Source organism: Staurois parvus, unplaced genomic scaffold (genome assembly GCF_062004578.1).
Source record: "Staurois parvus isolate SC_StPar_1 unplaced genomic scaffold, SC_StPar_1.0 ptg000195l, whole genome shotgun sequence".
Lineage (NCBI taxonomy): Eukaryota > Metazoa > Chordata > Amphibia > Anura > Ranidae > Staurois > Staurois parvus.
Genome location: NW_028317991.1, coordinates 6,920,278 through 6,942,828, shown reverse-complemented (window position 1 = coordinate 6,942,828; position 22,551 = coordinate 6,920,278). Strand labels below are relative to the sequence as shown.

At 41.0% G+C, this 22,551-nt stretch overlaps 1 protein-coding gene across 1 annotated transcript in view; it reads right to left on the bottom strand.

Moving 5' to 3' along the window:
- HLCS (holocarboxylase synthetase) overlaps positions 1–22,551 on the bottom strand; it is a 283,272-nt gene that overhangs the window by 149,528 nt on the left and 111,193 nt on the right. The window lies entirely within an intron of this gene.

The following is a 22,551-nucleotide window of genomic DNA, read 5'->3' as shown; positions in this document are numbered from 1 at the left end:
CTGCACAAGGCTGGAATAGGCTACAAAACCATCAGCAAGAATGTTGGTGAGAAGGAGACAACTGTTGGAGTGATTATTGGAAGAAATACAAAATAAACTAGAAAAGCTACAATTTCTGGGGAAATTGTGTGAAGTGTTCTTGCCTCCACCAGTAGTCTACAACTGGAGTGGGCGGAGTAACTGGGTGGAGTGGCTTGAGTAACTGTTGTGTGGTTGGAGTGGCTGGAGTAACTGTGAAAAGGTTGGACTGGGCAGAGTAACTAGTTTTGAACATTCCGCCATTCATTCCTATGGGACCAATTTCACCGCAAAAACGCCTATATTTCGTGAACCATTTGGCGAAACGTTCAACAAAGTAATAGCACACCAATCGGGAACAATCCGCACGTTTCGGTATATTACTGTCTATGTAGTGTAAAAACTGTGGGAGGAGTTAGGGTGGTAAATTTGGCTATAATAATAAGAATATATATGTGAGATAACAGTAAGTGGTCTTGCCATGCAAGAACACTTAATAAATACAAGTGGAAGAAATATAACAAAGATTTTGTCTCATGGGGTAAGAATGATCATGAGAAAAAGTGAAGGATCAGCTCATAACTACACGGGAGAAGCTTGTGAATGATCTCAAAGCAGTTGGGATTACAGTCACCAAACAAACCATTGGTAACACAATACGCACCATGGATTGAAATCCTACAGCACCCGCAAAGTCCCCTCCACAAGAAGGCACATGTACAGGCCCATCTGAAGTATGCCAATAAACATCTAAATGATTCAGAGAAGGATTGTGAGAAAGTGTTGTGGTCACATGAGACCAAAAATGAGATCTTTGGCATTAACTCGACTTGCCACGTTCGGTGGAAGAAAAATGCTGACCATGAACCTAAGAACACTATTCCTACAGTCAAGGAGGTGGAAACATTAAGGCTGTTTCTCTGCTAAAGGTACAGGCTGACTTTGCCACATTGAGGGGCCTATGGACGAGGCTACGTATTGTAAAACCTTGGATGAGAACCTTCATCCCTCAGCCAGAACACTGAAGATGGGTCATGGATGGGTCTTCCAGCAGAACAATGACCCAAAACATACCACCAGGGCAACAAAGGAGTGGCTCAAGAAGAAGCACATTAAGGTCATGGAGTGGCCTACCCAGTCTCCAGACCTTAATCCTATAGAAAATTTATGGAGGGAGCTGAAACTTTGAGTTGCCAATTGACAGCCAAGAAACCATAGGGATTTAGAGAAGATCTGTAAAGAAAAGTCGACCAAAATCCTTCCTGAGATGTGTGCAAACCTGGTAACTAACTACAAGAAACGTCTTACCAGGCCAACAAGGGTTACTCCACCAAGTACTAAGTCAAGTTTTGCTTGGGGATCAAATACTTATTTTACTGACTGAACTGCAACTCAATTTATAACATTTGTATCATGTGTGTTTTGGGGGATTTTTGGTTGATATTCTGTATCTATCATTTAAAATACACCTATGATAAAAATTATAGACCCTTCCTTTCTTAGTAAGTGGGCAAGCTTACAAAATCTGCAGGGGATCAAATAATTATGTTCCCCACTGTATATATATATATTTAATGAAGACCATAGTTCTAAAAAAAAATAATAAAATAAAAAAACAGAGACCATAGTTTTGAAAAAAAAAATCAAAGTATTACAAAATTTTAAAAATTAAACAATAACACAATTAACAGATTTACTGTTACGGTTTTCTTTTGCTTCCTTTCCCTTCTTTTTTTTTTTTTTCTTTTTTTTTTTACAGGGAGTAAAAAGGAAACCAACTTTACAGCAATACTATAGATTCCAAATCAGTGTCAAGGGGAAATGTAGTGTTCCCTTTACAATTAAAAGGACACTTGAGCCTCAAGGATATGAGGTGTTATGACTGAAAACTTCATGTGAATACAAAATAAGATTGTTAAAATATTTGCACTCCTGGCATAATTGGAGGAAAATTAGGCCGCTGGGACCTGGGCCAACCAGAGGGGGAGAGATTCTGATATTTTTAACACATTTATGGGAGGTCAGAGTCACCTAATTCTGTGGAGGGAGCTGGATTTTCAAGACAATCATTTGATTATCTGAAAACAAAATTAACCCGTGGCCTCTGATTTTTGGCGGATTAAAAGTCAAAGCCAAATTAACCTGTTTCAAGTGAAATGAGTAACTTGCTGGCGTGACCTTGACTACCTAAATCAATTTTTTTTTTTTGTGTTGTCAACACATAATGAGATTGAAAGTACCTCCAGGACTGTGCGTGGAAACAAGACTTAAAACTTTTCCATGCTGCATTTAGCAACTTTTTTTTAGGATCTACAGGTTCTCCACTGTAGCCTACACAAAGTCAAGCTGTGCATACACATGGAAAAGTTTGTGGGACACCTGAGTTTTACACCTATATGAGGTTTTTGGACTTCTCTCCAATACCATGATTGAAGTTTTCCTCCCTTTTGCACTTACTGTATATCAACTTCTACTCTTTTGTGAAGGCTTTCCACTTGGAATCTGTGCCCACTCAGCCAAAAGAGCATTTGTGAGGTCAGATTCTGATGCTGGAGAAGACCTTGCTCGTAATCTGCATTTCAATACATTCTAAAAGTTTTCAGTAGGGTTAAGGTCAGAGCACTCAAGTTCCTCCACACCAACCCATATCTTTTTTGCAGCTGGATTTGTGCATCAGGTTCACACTTGTGTGGGTTGTTGCCACTGTGGGACCGCACCTCTTCCAGCACGCTCAACCACCCGCAGGTAAAAACACACTGCAATTTAGGAGATGTGTGGGAATGCCATTAATCATAATGGCACCCTACGCACTGGAAACCGCAGCATGGCTTCCCACATTGGGAACTGCACTGCCCTTGTGGTTTACGTGTGGGTCATATTTTTGGAAAAGGTGCAGGGACCTTTTCAGTGCCTTTTCAGGAGGCACAGTAGTCCACTCAAATGAATGGGCTGCCATCCTCACGCAAAACGTGGCCCGCAGAGCAGCACCTAGCCTTAGACCATAAAGTGCAGAAAGCCCTGGTGAGCTGCAGTCAGGATTTTGATGTGTCTTGGGTCTGCAATTATTTTTTACTTAATCATTTTATGGGAGGGGTGGTATAAGTGGATGGAGATAAATTAATAGTTCAGGTGCTTTTATTTTAGTTAATTTCAACAAAATAACTATATTTATGAAATATGACAATTAAATTTATAAATATGAAAATTGTATATATACAGTGGGGATCGAAAGTTTGGGCACCCCAGCTAAAAATTTGTATTAATGTGCATAAAGAAGCCAAGGAAAGATCGAAAAATCTCCAAAAGGCATCAAATTACAGATTAGACATTCTTATAATATGTCAACAAAAGTTAGATTTTATTTCCATCATTTACACTTTCAAAATAACAGAAAACAAAAAAATGGCGTCTGCAAAAGTTTGGGCACCCTGCAGAATTTAGAGCATGCACTGCCCCCTTTGCAAAGCTGAGACCTGCCAGTGTCATGGATTGTTCTCAATCATCGTCTGGGAAGACCAGGTGATGTCAATCTCAAAGGTTTTAAATGCCCAGACCCATCTGACCTTGCCCCAACAATCAGCACCATGGGTTCTTCTAAGCAGTTGTCTAGAAAACTGAAACTGAAAATAGTTGACGCTCACAAAGCTGGAGAAGGCTATAAGAAGATAGCAAAGCGTTTTCAGATGTCAATATCCTCTGTTCGGAATGTAATTAAGAAATGGCAGTCATCAGGAACAGTGGAAGTTAAAGCAAGATCTGGAAGACCAAGAAAAATATCAGACAGAACAGCTCGCAGGATTGTGAGAAAAACAATTCAAAACCCACGTTTGACTGCACGATCCCTCCAGAAAGATCTAGCAGACACGGGAGTTGTGGTACACTATTCCACTATAAAGAGATACTTGTACAAATATGGTCTTCATGGAAGAGTCATCAGAAGAAAACCTCTTCTACGTCCTCACCACAAAAATCATCCTTTGAACTTTGCAAATGAACATATAGGCAAGCCTGATGCATTTTGGAAACAAGTTCTGTGGACCGATGAGGTTAAAATTGAACTTTTTGGCTGGAATGAGCAAAGGTACGTTTTGGAGAAGAAGGGGCACAGAATTTAATGAAAAGAACCTCTGTCCAACTGTTAAGCATGGGGTTGGATCAATCATACTTTGGGGTTGTGTTGCAGCCAGTGGCACAGGGAACATCTCACGAGTAGAAGGAAAAATGGATTCAATAAAATTTCAGCAAATTTTGGATGGTAACTTGATGCCATCTGTGGAAAAGCTGAAGTTAAAGAGAGGATGGCTTCTACAAATGGATAATGATCCTAAACACACCTCGAAATCCACAGGGGATTACATCAAGAGGCGTAAACTGAAGGTTTTGCTATGGCCTTCACAATCTCCTGACCTCAACATAATTGAAAATCTATGGATAGACCTTAAAAGAGCAGTGTGTGACAGACAGCCTAGAAATATCAAAGAACTGGAAGACTTTTGTAATGAAGAATGGGCAAAGATACCTCAAACAAGAACTGAAAGACTCTTGGCTGGCTATAAAAAGCGTTTACAAGCTGTGATACTTGCCAAAGGGGGCAGTACAAGATATTAACTCTGCAGGGTGCCCAAACTTTTGCAGACGCCATTTTTTTGTTTTCTGTTATTTTGAAAGTGTAAATGATGGAAATAAAATCTAACTTTTGTTGACATATTATAAGAATGTCTAATCTGTAATTTGATGCCTTTTGGAGATTTTTCCATCTTTCCTTGGCTTCTTTATGCACAATAATACAAAATTTTAGCTGGGGTGCCCAAACTTTTGATCCCCACTGTGTATATATATATATATATATATATATATATATATATATATTTATGAATTATGAAAACTTAAACCACAAAAAGTATCCAAAAATTTAATTTGAAGAGAATGGGACTACACAAAGCGAACATTAAAATGGGTTATTAAAACCCCTGCGCATGCATATAAATACTATTGGAATGTGATCTGTGTAGCAGTTCACTGCTATAAGGACTTTGCCATTCAGTGGTTCAAATATGACTTTTAGAGTATCATTCAGTACATATATGACTTTTAGTGTATCATTCAGTACATATATGACTTTTAGAATATCATTCAGTACATATATGACTTTTAGAGTATCATTCAGTACAAATACGACTTTTAAAGTATCATTCATTGCTGCTGTGTTGGCATTCAGTAATGAATATTCCTATGATATAGTTACATAGCAAATCAGGTTAAAATACAGTTTCCTGTCCTTCTGAATGATTTGATAGAACAATGATCAACGGATTGCCTATGGCAAGCTTTTTATTTCTTTGCTTTTTATGTAGACTTCAGCTTTAAATGTCGTTACACAAGTTTATGATGACCCCTAAAAAGCATCATTCAGAAAATAAATTTTGAATTTTATAGTAAATCCAGTGAAGAGTTAACTAAGTCCTGATGGCAGAGTGAGCTTAGCGGAATATTCCTAGGTAAAGCCTCCTAGCTGGAGAAGTCTTGGCATGTCAATGAAGGCATTAAGTGGTGTACTTTGACTTCATTAGTTATGCAGTCAGCCCTGAGGCAAGGGGTTATGGGTCTTGCCAATTGCAGTCACACCAGCCTTCCTGCCTAACCATCTCTAAACTAGCAGAAATAAAGGGAAAGAATTCAGAATGCAGCACGGCAGCCGCTCGACACATTATGCATTCACTGCGAGGCGCAGAAAACAGGCCGCTGTGTCTCACACCTGCAAAGACAAAATGCAATAAATATGCAGGGGTGTATGCATAGCTCCATTATGCATATTGAGACTACAGTGTCTGTGCATCTATATCCATAACATTCAACGTGTGTGAGCAAAAAACAAAAAGAAACAATTTTTCTTACACATATGTAGGATATTATACAGTATGTATGCACATGCATACATAAAAAGGTAAATTAAAGCAACTCCCAGTAACAAATCAAATTTCATTTTAGGGCTATCAGATCAATTAAGGGCTCATGTACACTGTAGCTGATAAACTCACGTTTAGGAGCTGTTCAGCGTTTTTTTCAGCAGCCCCTGAACTCACCCTAATGTTTTCCTATGGGTCCATGTACACATCGTTGTTTATAGTCGTTTACAGGCATTTGCGTTTACAGTCGTTTTTTTGACCGCAGAAAACTTGCGTTCAGCAGTCGATTTTATCAGAGTTTCAAACGCAAAACACTTGTAAACGCGGCAAATCGCATTTCTAAGCGTTTGCATCTGAAATTTTTTTTTTTAAGTCTTCCAGTTCCTGATGCTGTCCTGAGCCTTTTTTCATCATGAAAAATGCATGCAAAGCATTTTCAAGGTACTCAGATGGACAAAACACTGAACACAGGATGTTCCTACCAAGCTTGTCACACATTGTAATGACCAATTCACACCTCAGACCTCTCCCACCCTTGGAAACAAAAGATATGTTAATGAACAACTCACACCTAAGCTAATTTCAACACATACTGCTGTCTCTGCTTCTACTCTCTGTATTTCTCTGAAACAGTCTGAAATAGTTAATAATTTATCACTTTTCAGTGCATTCTGGGAATTTGGGAGGTTCTCCTGTGCTTATCTTTAAAAAAACGCTTCTAAACGCAAATGCACATAAATGCGCATAAACGCGTTATACAAATGCGGCTAAACAGACGTTTTTTAACCTACGTTTTCCAGCAGTCAGTTTCCATCATTCAGAAGTGTCCCGTGTACATGGGGCCTAACAGTGCTCTAAAACTGATTGCCAATGATTACTGCACTCTGCATATCATGGCTGCCTTTCTACGATAACGTAACAATACCTAAAACATTGTAAGGATAAAATGAAGCATTAAATTATCCTCAAACAAAAATGATGCTTTATGGATTCAAAAAGGTAGCAAAAATATGACATGGCTTGGAGAAAAAGAATAAGGGCTGATGAAAAATTGACTTGAAAAAGGACCTTCAGGTCACGGCAGAAACGTGTGGAAATATGCAGAAAAACGTGTAGTGCAGTCCATTCCCTTGATTGGACTGTCTTAGGTGCGACTGTAGCTCCAAAGAAGCTCAGGAATCAGATTTTGGCCCTGAGCCTAGAGCAATTGTGCACTTGTGTTTTATCAGGCCACGTTTTGATGCAATTTGAAATTGAGGTGATTCTGCCTGTGATTCCAAATCACCCATACGTGAATGTTCCTGTGCAATTCACATGGAGTTCTGTCGCACCACACCAAAAGTAGTGCATGTACTATTTTTGGAAACTCACTGCAACCGCATCCCATGTTACTTTTGTACCATCCAGTGCAGGCAAAACACACTGCATTTGTGACCTGCATTAACTTAATATTGACACCTGCTCAGGGGCGGAGTGAAAAATCAAGGGGCCCCCGGGCAATAGGGGATCATGGGGCCCCTGTGTCCTTGCCCAAACTCAAAAAAGACTATGAAAAAGGTACCAGGGGCATCTCATGGGGCCCCCTACTGACCCCGGGCCCTCGGGCTATGCCCGAGTTTCCAAATGGTCAGTCCGCCCCTGCACCTGCTGCAGATTGAAACTGCATTGAAAGTACATTTTGAAAAGTGCACAAAACAAGACTTTCTCGCACCACGTTCTGGTGTGAACCAGCCTTTAAACCCTTAAAATATTCATTGATTCAGAGCCTACATTTTAAAGTGGTAGTAAAGCCACCTTGTTCATTTTTACCTAGAGATAAGTTTGCAATAAAGCTTACCTGTAAGTAAAATTAATATCTCCTAAACATGAACTGTGTAGGAGATATTTGGGGGTATTCATTTTTGGAGTTGGCGCATGCGCTCTGAAGGAACAGTATATCCATACCATTCCTTTAGAGCACTGTGCTGTGTCCCAGGACTCTCGTGCGCATGCATAGGAGTGACGTCATCGTGACTCAGCCAGTCAGGCGGCCGGGGCTTCTGAACCCAGAAGCGAGACTGGCTGAAGATGGAAGCCTCTACTCCCCACCAGCACACTCTCCTGCAATTCCATTTCTCTGATGGAGTCAATACAAATACTTTGTGCTTTTGGTTATGAGAAAACATTCAACCTCTTCCAATGATGCAGTGCCCAGGCCTGAGTGGTCAACTACCACCACATCATCAACCTAGTGCTAGCTTAGACACCATCCAAAAATGAAGCCTATATAGGGTTTGACTCAGTGCTCTCATGGAGGAATGAAGCAGAGAGCAAGCAAGGGGAAATAAGTATTAATTCTCCATGGGGGTTGGCTAGGTTGGAAGAGTGAAAAGGCTTCTTTAAATTACTTTATTTTGATAGGTTCCAGTCCTTATCCTTCCATGAATCTCTTCAAGATCGCTGGACAATTTTAACAGATATGATACATACGTAAATGAAAAACACATTTCAAAATGATCTGTAAATCATCAGCTATAGGGAGCGAACGTTATATGAACATCTTAACTTTTATCTTAAAGTCAAACTTGACCTTTCTTGAACCCCCATATTAACACCAAACAAACCTTTCTATGTGGTTCAATGTAATGAATAATCTTCATGAGCAATGTGAAGATTCAGTAGATGGAACCAAACTAGGCCTTTATAGGAAAATTGGGCATTTGGATAAAAATTCAGATTCCTATATCTCTGGATCTATTGATCATTGTTGAATGTGGTTTTCTTTCACCTTTGAATATGAATTTGTAACAGGTTTACTTTAATATAAATCAACCTACAGTATATGTTCAACAAACCTTTATTATAATAAATATACACTCAGTGGCCACTTTATTAGGTACACCTTGCTAGTACCGGGATTGACCCCCTTTTGCCTTCAGAACTGCTTTAAATGTTCATGGCATAGATTCAACAAGGTGTTGGAAACATTCCTCAGAGATTTTGATCCATATTGATAGACTGTTGCCTTTCTATCATCTTGAACCAGTCTGTCCTTTCTCCACTGACCTCTTACAGCAACAAGGTATTTTTGTCCATACATCTGCTACCCACTCGATATTTTCTCTTTTTCAGGTCATTTTCTCTAAACCCTAGAGATGGTTGTGCATAAAAATTCCAGTAGATCAGCAGTTTTTAAATACTCAGACCAAACTATCTGGCATCAACAACCATGCCACGTTCAAAGTCACTTAAATTCTCTTCCTTCCCCATTCTGATGCTTGGTTTGAACTTCAACAAGCCTTCTTCACCACATCTAGATACCTAAATGTATTGAGTTGCTGACATGTGATTGGCTGATTAGTAATTTGTGTTACCAAGCTATTGAATATGTGTAATTAATAAAGTAGCCGGTGAGTGTAGATTATTATTATTATACAGTATTTATAATGTGGCAACAGTTCGCTCAGCGCTTTACGTTACAAAAGGGGGATAGAACATGCGACAGTACAATAACAATACAACGCAAAACACGAGGGGTTCGAGGGTCCTGCTCTTTCAAGCTTACAATCTAGGAGGGAGGGGATAGTGGTACAGGAGGAGAAAGCTGTGGGGGATGGAGTGGTAGGAAGAGTGGAGGAGGTCGGCGAATTAGCAAGGGGTGGGGTAGGCTTCCCTGAAGAGGTGGGTTTTCAGGGTGCGCCTAAAAAAGAGGAGAGTAGGTGATAGTCTGATGAGTTGGGGCAGGGAGTTCCAGAGGATGGGTGACAACCTGGAGAAGTCCTGGAGGCGGGCATGCGAGGAGGAGACTAGGGAACTAGAGAGAAGGAAGTCTTGTGAGGAGCGGAGTGTGTGTGTTGGGCAGTACTTGGATATTAGGTCGGTGATGTAATTTGGGGCAGTATGATGGACAGCTTTGTGCGTCAGTGTTAGGATTTTGAATTTGATCCGTTGCGCAATCGGAAGCCAGTGGAGGAATTGGCAGAGGGGGGTGGCGGAGATGGAGCGGTTGGTAAGGTGGATGAGTCTGGCTGCCGTGTTCAGGATCGACTGAAGCGGGGATAGCCAGCGGCAAGGCAGGCCAGTGAGGAGGGAGTTGCAGTAGTCGAGTCGTGATATGATGAGGGAGTGGATGAGCTGTTTAGTGGTTTCTGGGGTTAGGAACGTGCGGAGATTGGCAATGTTGCAGAGGTGGAGTCTGCATGAGTTTGTTAATGATTGGACTTGAGGCTGGAAGGATAGATTGGAGTCCAGAATGACACCAAGTACTCTGGCCTGCGGGGCGGGCCTGATAGTGGCATTGTTGGAAGTGATGGAGAAGTCAATGGGGGGTGGTGTGAGGGGTGGGGGGAAGACTAGGAGCTCGGTTTTCGAGAGGTTCAGTTTAAGGAAGTGGAGCGACCTCCAGTCTGATATGTCGTTCAGTAGGTGTAGATTTTTTAATTTATCAGGGAATAGTGAGTGAAATGCTAATTTTAGCCAAGCTCCCCATAATGTCTCTCCATTCATGCCTGTAGAGAGCTCTTAAAAGGCGGAGCCTAATAAAGGGTAACCGGTCTAATGCTAATCTCTGCAGAAATGGCATAAGTCACCGCGTTGCCTGGGATCTTCAGCAGTGAGCCAGACAGATCTCACTGCTAAAGCCTCAGAAAGAATGCGAGCAACTGGCACTCGCATCAACACACTAGTATCCACCTAACACCAACTTCACAATATTTAGGTGGACCTGTCCTTTAACTGTCCTTGCAATAACACATGTGAATTATAGCACCTCATCTTCCCTGTTTAGCACTTGCACCCTTATGGGACACATTCCTACTCCACATACCCGTCGCTTTCATCTCCTGACGCTACAGAAAGGCAACACCAAGACAATGACAAAGTACCGCGTTCCCACATAAACAGAACTCAGGAGCGTGCCATATATGAATTAGTCATCAGTTTAGTGACCGCTCATAATGATGTGTCAAACTGCAAGGGACAGCCAAGAAAAAAAAATGTTCTTTTCTGGACCTCTGATTCCAAAGCCACCTCCATCGCTCCCTGTGGCCCTACACGTCACGACCAAATTAAAAAAAAAAGGCAGTCTCCACCAAACACTAAATATATAGAAATTCATATAACATATACATATGCAGGAAACAAAAATCAGTGCAGAGAAGAGTAAAAATGGGATGGAACTAATTTAATGGCTCAGTGACCTCAGCGCAGAGAAACAGCGGAGTCTAATAAGAGTTGTGTGTATGTTTCCAGCCTGGCTGGTGAAGTGCCAGTCAAGGCTTCGAGCCTAACAACAGGTGGAAGCGATTAGTCCTGTCATAGAAAGTTTGAAAAATGGATTCTAGGCCCGGGCTGACTAAATTGAATTTGACAGTGTTGTCCTAAAGATTCTGAGGAGGAGGGTGAAAAAAATCTATAGTTTAAATTGGAATCCCTTGATTATTCATTAGATCTCCAGATGGCCTATGTTGATGTTTTACATATTAATATATATGTTGTGTTATTGTTGGCAGTGGAAAGCTTGTTCTACGGTCAGGGCTTGTGCAGGCTTCTAAGTGTCCTCATTAGTTAGAACAAAAAAATAAAAGACATAGGAAGGGCGGACTCTGTAAGGTCTGGGGAGAGTTGCTTCTGTGATGAATATATTAGACAGACAGTAAGTTACAGTTTTCTCTCAATAAAGACATTTTATTGGATCTCATGTAGAACTCAAGAGAAAATCGGGATTGATGAACAAAGGTCTATGTTTGGTCCATGTGTTTCATAAAGAAGCCACATTCAAAAACTAATACTTGAAAAAGTTTAAAGTAGTTCTTTTTTCATTTTGGATAAGGGAGGGTTATAATCCCTGTAAGATTTATTTTTGTCTTCTTTTTCTTATTGGAGAGACTTTCCTTCACTTCCTGTCCCCCATAGACAAAACAGGAAGTGAGAGGATATCCTTGCAAATCAAGAGAATCTCTTGAGGACCCCCAGGTCACCAGAACTAGTGTCCACATTGGAAGATTTCCCCTCTATTACTTTTCTGGGGCAACCCAAAATTTGGGATTGTCTTTTACTTTCACTTTCAATGATAATGTTAAACAGGACAAAGAGAGAGGGTGAATCTCCCAACAGGATGTGTCCAATCACAGCTGATTACCGGGTAAATAGGAAATGCCGGTTATTGGCAGTCCTCTCCTCACCCTGACGTGTGAGGAGAGGAGAGCAGATAAGCGGCATTTTGCAGGGGGACATCTACATTGATCATCAGGGCACTAATCATCAGTGTCCTGGTGATCAGTGTAGCCCCATCAGTGCGGCCAATACTGGCCATCTGTGCTGGCAGTCAGTGCTGGCAATCAGTGCCCATAAGTGCCACCTATCAGTGCTGCCCATCAGTGCCACCTAACAGTGGCCATCAGTGCCACCTATCAATGCTCATCAGTGCCACCTCTCAGTTCCCCCTAACAGTGCCCATCAGTGCTGCCCATCAGTGCCGCCTAACAGTGTCCATCAGTGCCACCCAACAATGCCCATCAGTGCCACCCAACAATGCCCATCAGTGCCGCCCATCAGTGCTGCCCAACAGTGCCCATCAGTGCAGCCTCATCAGTGCCCATCAGTGCAGCCTCATCAGTGCCCATCAGTGCAGCCTCATCTGTGTCCATCAGTGCAGCCTATCAATGCCCACCAGTGCAGCCTATCAGTGCCCATCAGTGCCCATCAGTGAAGGCGAAAAATTACTTATTTACAAAACTTTATAACAGAAACTAAGAAAACCTTTTTTCAAAATTGTTGGTTTTTTTTAGTTTAGCAAAAAATAAAAACCCCAGTGGTGATCAAATACCGCGAAAAGAAAGCTCTATTTGTCTCAAAAAAATTATAAAAATGTAGTATGGGTACAGTGATGCATGACCGTGCAATTGCCAAAGTATGAGAGCGCTGAAAGCTGAAAATTGGTCTGGGCAGAAAGGGGGGTAAAAGTGCCCGGCAGGTAAGTGGTTAATCTACACTGCTGCCCTGCTGTAAGGCAAACGTGTGCATGGTTCTACTCACTACATTCTACTGACTGCACATCGGCAGCTCTATGCTTATCACAAGAGAATGGAGTTTTCTGTCTCCTCATGACGTGTGATGAAAGCCCTGGCTGCCCACGATGAGCACTACAAGTCCTACAACCCTTAGATGTTGGGAGTGAAATAAATTGGACGTAATCTTTCCCTACGCAATTTGAGGCTACTCTAATGCAGCAGGTCCTACACAGAATGGAAGGCTGATCTGCATCAGAGAGTGGTATTAATAACTCAGGTATGGATTTATATCAAAGAAGACCTACAGGAAATGGATTACTTTACAAACTGACTTTGGGCCAGCTTGGCTTAAACGATGTATGCAGATGCCACCTCTGTGTGGCCGTGGGGAATCAGCAGTTTAATGTTGTATCCACCGCTACATACAGCAAGTGATGTCCTCTTCCGGCAGGTGCTTCTTCGACTTCCCTCTGTGTGCAAAATAAAGAGCGTGGCATGCTCTGGCCACTTCACCTCTCAAGGGGCGCCTTGTGATTTTTTCATTGAACACAAGGCTTTCTATAACTGACCGATGTGGAGAAGCGGGGGGGATGACATCATGATCTGCCCCTCAGCCAACCAGAGGAAATTAAAAGAATGATCACAGGGCCTTTTCCATTTCTACACATTCACTAGTTCGGGGATTCTTAACCTGGGGTCCATGGACCCCTAAGTGGCCCATGGGCGGGTTTTAAGGGGCCTGTGAGGGTCAGATAAAAAATAAAATTTAGATTCACTATACAACCCCCCCATCCCACAGTATCTAACTAATTACTATAGATAGATAGGTACTATAGATATCTAACTAATTATCTATCTATTGTATCTTTCCATCTACAGTATGTAACTAATGATCTATCGTATCTATCTATCTATCTATCTATCTATCTATCTATCGTATCTATCTAATCTATCGTATCTATCGTATCTATCGTATCTATCGTATCTATCGTATCTATCGTATCTATCGTATCTATCGTATCTATCGTATCTATCGTATCTATCTATCGTATCTATCTATCTATCGTATCTATCTATCTATCAATTAAAATTATCTCTTCGTCTCTACAGTATCTAACAGTAGCCATCTCTGTATTTGACATTATCAGAGACCTTGGGTACTTTTTTCCAATAGCATAACATTTCTCTAGAGAATTCAAGTTAAAAGCAAAAAAGAAGTAAAGAAGAAAACAAAAATACAGAGTGGCTCAAAAGGCGATTGTCTGCCAGGATCAGTCCTCTGCATTCATTAACACAACTAAGACAGGGCCGGTCTATCCAATCCATTATCCCCCAACCACCCTGGACCGCATGTCATTCAGCCAATCATTTCTCAAATGCACAGTAATACGCTGCCAAGGTAGAAGTATATTTTGTAAAGCCTGTTAGCACCTCAGCCGGTCGTACATCAGCTGAATGAACATTTGCCATCGGCAGATTCTATAAGGCCGAGGAACATAAACTATCAGGCGGTTTACAGTAAAAAAAAACAATTATGAATCAATTTATAAAAGTTCAAAAGATCACAACAGGCAATATAGGAGATAATATGGAGAAAGATATTTTATTTCCAACACACAACTGACTTGCTGTCCGGTAATCCTATTGAAGGATGCTACCAGCTGCCAGTTTGCAGCGTTCTGTAGTCTAAAATGGCTGCTATCATGGAAAAATAAGCTGCATGACGAAAATGAAACACAAACTGAAACAATTCAGTGTCTATGCAAGTCTGGGAAACATTTCTAAAGGCATTTCCAAATGTTTTTTAATAGCTTTGACCAAAGGGAGTTTTAGGGCTACTGGTCCTTTATCTTAACACTGCGGGCAACAAAAATGAGAATAAACCCAAAAATAAAAAGTAACTCTACTTTCATTATATAAAATGATATACCATATACCAGTGATAGGCAACCTTAGAGAGGTGGAAATTTACCTGAACAACATGGGAGAAGTCAAAGATCACCGGGCACACACCTGATTAAACCTTTAATTGCGTACTACTGCATTGCAATTGCGTGCATTGCGCGGCAATCACAGGTTCAAATCAGGTGGCAAGGAGGCAACATATCACTTCCTTACCACCTGTCAAACACAGTCAGATCGCTTTTCAGAGGAGCAGCAGTGCCTACAGCGCCTGTGAATGAGCCCTTAGCTGCATTCGGCAATAGCACCCTTAGGGCTTATTCACATGTCAAGTTTGTGGGTGGTAAAACCCTGGGGTTGATTCCCTACCCCCTTTAGCATCTGAAGCAGCAGCCAAAGGTGTACACATGCCGCAGCAGGAATTAAACCCCCTGTCACTTTTGGTGGGTGCTATCACCTGCCCAAGTAAATGGGACCGCTCTGCATGCGCCCCACAACTGCATGCTTCTGCGAGGTCCAAGGGGTTAAAGCAGGTGGTGAAAAAGAAACACAAAGATGCCGACTTTAACCCCTTGTTTGATATGCTGCACAAGGTTGCAGGGGGTACTTGTAGAGCTGCCTCATTCGCTTGAATGGGTCATGCTTGGCAGGTGCTACACCCACCAACCATAACAGGGCTGGTGTGCTGTGGCTGTGACAAGTGTACACCCCAGGCCACTGCAGCTAAAGGGGGTGATATTGGGGCAGGGATGGTAAAAACACATCTTCACTATGGGGTTTTACCATCCACCCCCCTCCCCAACTGCAATTATAAATGAATCCTTACTGTTCTGAGCACCCTAGAAGGCTGCTTTCACTCTTATTTTACCCGCACTTAAAGTGCAGCTCAGTGCATCTGCGACTTTCCTGGGTTTGCTGCGCTTTGCCATAGATTTCTATTATATCCTGCAGGTGTGTTGCACCTTCTGAAAGTGCACCAAATCTCCCGCATTTGGGAGTTTTGGTGCAATTTCAGAAAGTTCATCAAACTTGCAGGATATAATAGACGTCTATGGCTAAGTGCAGCAAACCCAGGAAAGTCACAGATACACTAAGCTGCACCCCCCAGATATGGGGAAACCGCAGTTCATCTACGTGAAAGCAGCCTTATACTATTATGCCCAGTGTAGTACTTTACAATCACCTGAAGATGGCGCTGGCACCACTCTGGAGACCGCTAGCCGGGATAAGAGGTGGAGTGCAGCTGGTATCACTCCGCATGGGACAGGAGCCGGCGCTACATAAAGGCATATAAAATGTGTGTATCATAGATATAACTATATATATAAAATGTGAGTAAATGTAAAATATGCAGTTTGTCTGGCCCACTATGAATTCCAACTTCACAAACATGAATGCATATACAATATGCATTCTACAGAGGAGGCATCGGCTTATGCCCCTCTAGCTCCCTACTACAGCTCCAACTTTACAAGTAGTTCCTCTGCATTGCACTCTGTTTGATGCTCTGGGATGGCGGGTCAGCAAGCCCAGACAGCGATCTACCAGTCACCTGGCTGTGATCTACTGGTTGCAGACCCCCGCCATATACTAATACAGGGGTCAGGCAAAAAAAAATTCAAACACTACATGATATGCAGGTGTGAAAGTGATGAAATATTTCACAGTGATGTAACATTCTTTTGCTTCCACTGTGTGATGAGACACCTAGCTAACAGGTGGGAAGCCTCACTTTTGTCATTCACTGCTAGTAATGCAGAGTCATGTGAGAGCTTACTGAGCTTCAAAGAGGGCAAATTGTTGGTGCCGCTTAACTGGTGCCTCTGTGACTGAAGTCGCCACTTTTTTTGCCATGTTGCGCAGCACAGTATCACAGGTTATGACGGCATATACAGTTTCTGGGAAAAATGTCGTCTGATAACCATAATCGCGGTCAACATGGTCAACTGACCAAAAGAGACAAAAGGAAATTGCGCAGAATTGTGACCCGGAATAAGAAAACAACTGCTGCAAAAGTGACTGCAGAGCTCAATCTCAGTCTTCATGGTAGATTGAGCTGTGCAGTCACTTTTGCAGCAGTCATTTTCTTATTCCGGGTCACAATTCTGCGCAATTTCCTTTTGTCTCTTTCGGTCAGCTGACCATGTCAACAGCGCTTATACTTCTCAGACGTTTTCCCGGAAACTGTATATGCCATCATAACTTGTGATATTGTACCTCACGACACGGAATATAAATTGCCAACTTCAGTCACAGGAACACCAGCCAAGTGGCACCAACAATTCGCCCTCTTTGAAGCTCAGTAAGCTCTGACATGACTCCATATTACTAGCAGAGCACACAGTGAATGACAAAAGTGAGGCTTGCCACCTGCTAGCTAGGTGTCTCATCACACAGCAAAAGAATGTTACATCACTTCTGTTTTCAATGCGCAACATGATGTCACTTTCACACCTGCAATCATGTAGTGTTTCCTTTTTTTTGTCCAACCCCTGTATATTGATATTCCAAGAAATGTTCATAACATGATGTAGCATTGCTGGAGAAATAGTCAAAACTGTGTAAACTGCAGTTCAATGTTTATAAATATAAATTAAAGTAGAACTATAGGCAAAACTTTTTTTCATTTTGGATAGAGTAAGAGAGGGTTATAACCCCTGGCAGTTATTTTTGTTACCATCTGAATCCCAGTGGGGAGATTTCCCTTCACTTCCTGTCCCATATTCAAAACAGGAAGAGAGGAAATTCCTGAAAATTAAGGGAACCACTTGAGGCCCCCCAGGTCACCATACCGAGTGTCCTCATTAGTAGATTTCCCTCTATTACTTTTCTGGGGACAACAAAAAATTTGGGATTTCCTTTACGTTCACTTTCAATGCTAATGATAAACAGGACAAATAAATGGGTGAATCTCCCTAATGGGGACACAGAGGGCAATAAAACCAGATGTGTTCTAATCCCTCTCCATTCTATTCAAAACTAAAAAAAAAAAAAAAAAAAAAAAAAAAGTTTTGCCTTTAGTTATACTTTCCTTGCAAAGTCATAGCCTTCTCCTCTTTAGAAAGTGTGTAATTACTGTTTGTGCTGGCCCAGCTCTTTCACCTCTCCCTACATGTTTTATGTAGCAACCAGGGGAGGAACAAAAACGAATACTATAGAGTCTTACATGTGACAGATCTGAATCTGGTGGGGCTGCAGTCAGAGATACAGCCAAGATACAAGGTCCTATCAGCAGTCTTAAGACGTCTGGATAGCTACACAAGAGGCCTTTACAGGTAAATATCATGAATAAAATGAATTAAATGTACATATAATCCTATGGAAAGATTACTGTTGAAATTAATGGTCTGGTGACGGTCTATAATGCATTTTATCTCAGATGATTGCAAGATACGCAAAATGTGTATCCTGGTAGTGTGGAAAGCAAATACAAGTTTACCTCGGTTTATGAATTTAATTTGTTTTGCGGGACTTTTCGTACTGTGAAAAATTTGTAAGGCGTTTTCCCATAGGAATGCACTGAAAACCAATTAATCCGTTCCGGAGGTCAGACAAAAGTAAAAAAAAAAGTCTTTTATCTGTTCAAAACTCTTTAAAGTTCACTTTAAAGGCACAATTACTGTACAAGGACATCATTAAAAATTAATTCATAAATGCATTGAAAACCAATCAATTAATCCGATCCGGGGGGTCAGAAAAAAGTAAAAAAAAAAAAAAAAGTCTTTTGACTGTTCAAAACTCTATATAAAGTACACTTTAAAGGAACAAATACTGTACAGGGACATGATTAAAAATTATTTCATAAATGCATTGAAAACCAATTAATCAGTTTGTACTGTGAAAACAATTCATAAACATTATTTTCAATGGATTTTCATTCGTAAACCAAAAATTACGTTAACCGAGGCGTTTGTAAACCGTGGTATGCCTGTATAACTCTTAGGTGCACCACTAAAGGGGTCACCAGCAGGAGGAATGAGGTTTAGATCCCTCTATATAGATCTTTAGTTATCACTAAAGGGATCGCCAGCAAGAGGAAAGAGGTCCTGAATCCTCTATATAGATCTTAGGTATCTCCAAAGGGATCACCAGCAGGAGGAAGGAGGTCCCGATACCTTTATATAGACCTTTAGTTATCACTAGAGGGATCGCTATCAGGAGGAAAGAGGTATTGGATTTCTCTATATATATCTTTAGTTATCACTAGAGGTATGGCCAGCAGGAGGAAAGAGGTCCTGAATCCTCAAAATAGATCTTTAGGTATCTCCACAGGGATCACCAGCAGGAGAATGTACGTCTTATCCCTCTATATAGATCTTTAGTTATCACTAAAGGGATCGCCAGCAAGAGGAAAGAGGTCCTGATTCCTCTATATAGACCTTTAGGTATCTCTAAAGGTATCACCAGCAGGAGGAAGGAGGTCCCGATACCTCTATAAAGACCTTTAGTTATCACTAGAGAGATCGGAAGCAGGAGGAAAGAGGTATGGGATTTCTCTATATAGATCTTTAGTTATCACTAGAGGGATCGCCAGCAAGAGGAAAGAGGTCCTGAATCCTCAAAATAGATCTTTAGGTATCTCCAAAGGGATCACCAGCAGGAGGATGTAGGTCTTATCCCTCTATATTGATCTTTAGTGATCGCTAAAGGGATCGCCAGCAAGAGGAAAGAGGTCCTGATTCCTCTATATAGATCTTTAGGTATCTCCAGAGGGATCACCAGCAGGAGGAAGGAGGTCCCGATCCCTCTACATAGACCTTTAGTTATCACTAGAGAGATCGCTATCAGGAGGAAAGAGGTATTGGACTTCTCTATATAGATCTTTAGTTATCACTAGCGGTATCGCCAGCAGGAGGAAAGAGGTCCTGAATCCTCAAAATAGATCTTTAGGTATCTCCACAGGGATCACCAGCAGGAGAATGTACGTCTTATCCCTCTATATAGATCTTTAGTTATCACTAAAGGGATCGCCAGCAAGAGGAAAGAGGCCCTGATTCCTCTATATAGATCTTTAGGTATCTCTAAAGGTATCACCAGCAGGAGGAAGGAGGTCCCGATACCTCTACATAGACATTTAGTTATCACTAGAGAGATCGGAAGCAGGAGGAAAGAGGTATGGGATTTCTCTATATAGATCTTTAGTTATCACTAGAGGGATCGCTAGCAAGAGGAAAGAGGTCCTGAATCCTCAAAATAGATCTTTAGGTATCTCCAAAGGGATCACCAGCAGGAGGATGTAGGTCTTATCCCTCTATATTGATCTTTAGTGATCGCTAAAGGGATCGCCAGCAAGAGGAAAGAGGTCCTGATTCCTCTATATAGATCTTTAGGTATCTCCAGAGGGATCACCAGCAGGAGGAAGGAGGTCCCGATAACTCTATATAGACCTTTAGTTATCACTAGAGAGATAACCAGCAGGAGGAAAGAGGTATTGGATTTCTCTATATAGATCTTTAGTTATCACTAGAGGTATCACCTTCAGGAGGAAAGAGGTCCTGAATCCTCAAAATAGATCTTTAAGTATCTCCAAAGGGATGACCAGCAGGAGGAAAGAGGTATTGGATTCCTCTATATAGATCTTTAGTTATCACTAGAGGGATCGCCAGCAGGAGGAAAGAGGTCCTGATTCCTCTAAATAGATCTTTAGGTATCTCCAAAGGGATTACCAGCAGGAGGAAAGTGGTCCTCACTGTCCTAAATAGATCTTCAGTTAGTTCTCATTTAGAACACTGTGTACATAGTGAGAAGACATAGCGAGGCTGGAGATGGGCAACAAAAATGGTGCATGGTTGGAAAGATAAAATAAAACAGGCAAAGACTGGTGGAACTTACTATTGAGGAAAGAAGAGAAAAGGGAGCCATTACTAAAACCTTTAACTTTTTTGCTGCCAGAGCCAATTTTACTTTTCTTTGCGCACGTTTCATTCATTTTAGGCCTGATGTTTAGTTAAAAGCTCCAAACATTTCTTTTTTAAAGCAGTGACCCTGGAGAATAAAATTGTGGTAGTTCCAATTTTTATGTCACATGATCCTAGTGCAACAGTTTGTCAAATACAAATTTTCAATACAAAACATACTAAATTTATAATTAGGGAATGCAATTTTTGGTAAAATATAAAAGATGAGGCTATGCGCAGTAAAAAAAAAAAAAAAGATACCTAAAATTTCAAGCCCTAAAACTGCGTAAACCCGTGAAATAACAGTCAGTCAACAGTAAGTGAACTCAAACATGCCTGGGATATTTTCACACAAAACAGTTGAAAAAAAAGCTTAAAAGTAAACAAATAAATGTAAGTATCGTTGGACCAGTTGGTTTTTTTCTGCCAGCATTCTTGTATGCTTGTATACATAAATGCATTTCAAGCAATTTGGTAATATAACATTAGGTATTTTTTTTTTCATTTGCTCTGCACTAAGCCATGTAACCCAAAATATAACATTGGGTTTCCTAGAACCAGTAGTATGACAACAGTACTCCATTTATGGACTTCTCAGAATTTGTTCTCCCAGTTCATATCCCTTCCTGATTGCTTTAGCAAGAAGTCTGCACGAAGTTTAAAGAGTAACTATGTACATTGCAGGGATTTTAACAAACTTTGTTGCACATTCCTACCTTTTGCTGCTTTAAAGAAGTATCTGCTGGTCTGATTTTGTCAATTTGTAAAGTGCATCTGAATGGGAGTGAATTTCATTATTCAATCAGCTGATGCACTTACAGTGTTCCAATGAGAATGGCAGGGTCTGCATCCCTTGAGAAGTAATAAATACAGTATATAAAATGCAGCGCTTGAAATAACATAAAGTGACTGGCATGAGTGCTTGATTGCACTAAAAGTGAGTATACAGTGAACCCTCATATATTGACGTATGGATAAGTGAATCAATTAATGAATAAATAAAAAGTGACTTTGGTGTTTAGTAAATAATGACATAAAATCATCAAGATAAATAAAAGTCCAAAATTCATGTGATCCGTGTTGGTGAAATCCATGATTGGAACTGGTATATGATTGCACTCAGCAGACGCACAAAAATAAAGCGCATGTATATATGTTATCCCTTGTGGTCATCTGGGTACAGATGGTGGAATCATTTGACACACAATCAGCATACAAGGCAACTCCAGACCTCTCTCAGAGGCCCCTCTCAGCATCCAGAGACAGCTCCATGGTACTTTCACACCACCGGATAAAACAGCTCAGAAAAACAGGAATCTCTCCACCTTGGAGGCTCGTTAGTAACAAGCGAGAAACAATAAGGTGCTAATAGTGTAGTATTTTAGTGAAAAAATGGGAATAAAGCAGAGCAAAGAATAGCTGTCAGCACTCACTGTGGGAGTAATCAAAATGGCGACAAGGCTCCTCTCCGACGCGTTTCGTGCACATTCACTTTTTTTAAAGGAACCTATTTTATTTATCCCTTGAAAAGTGATTAACCCTTTAGGAATATCTCACCATAATCAAAAAATTTGTTTCAGAGGATGACTTGTACCGTCTATTTCTGGGAAAATCGGTGAGCCAATCACACAAGCAGGAAATACAATTTCTTGGCTGTTCCGTACATCAATGGCGCACAGAGCACCTCCAGGTTGTCATATCACATTGAATTGTATCGAAAACAATGATGCAGAATGAAAAGGAAAGATATTTTTTAATAATATTCGACTATAATTTGGAGCTCCCCTTTAGAAAAAAATGTCAGGAATCCTCTGCTGTGTGCTTAGGTTGATGGCAATG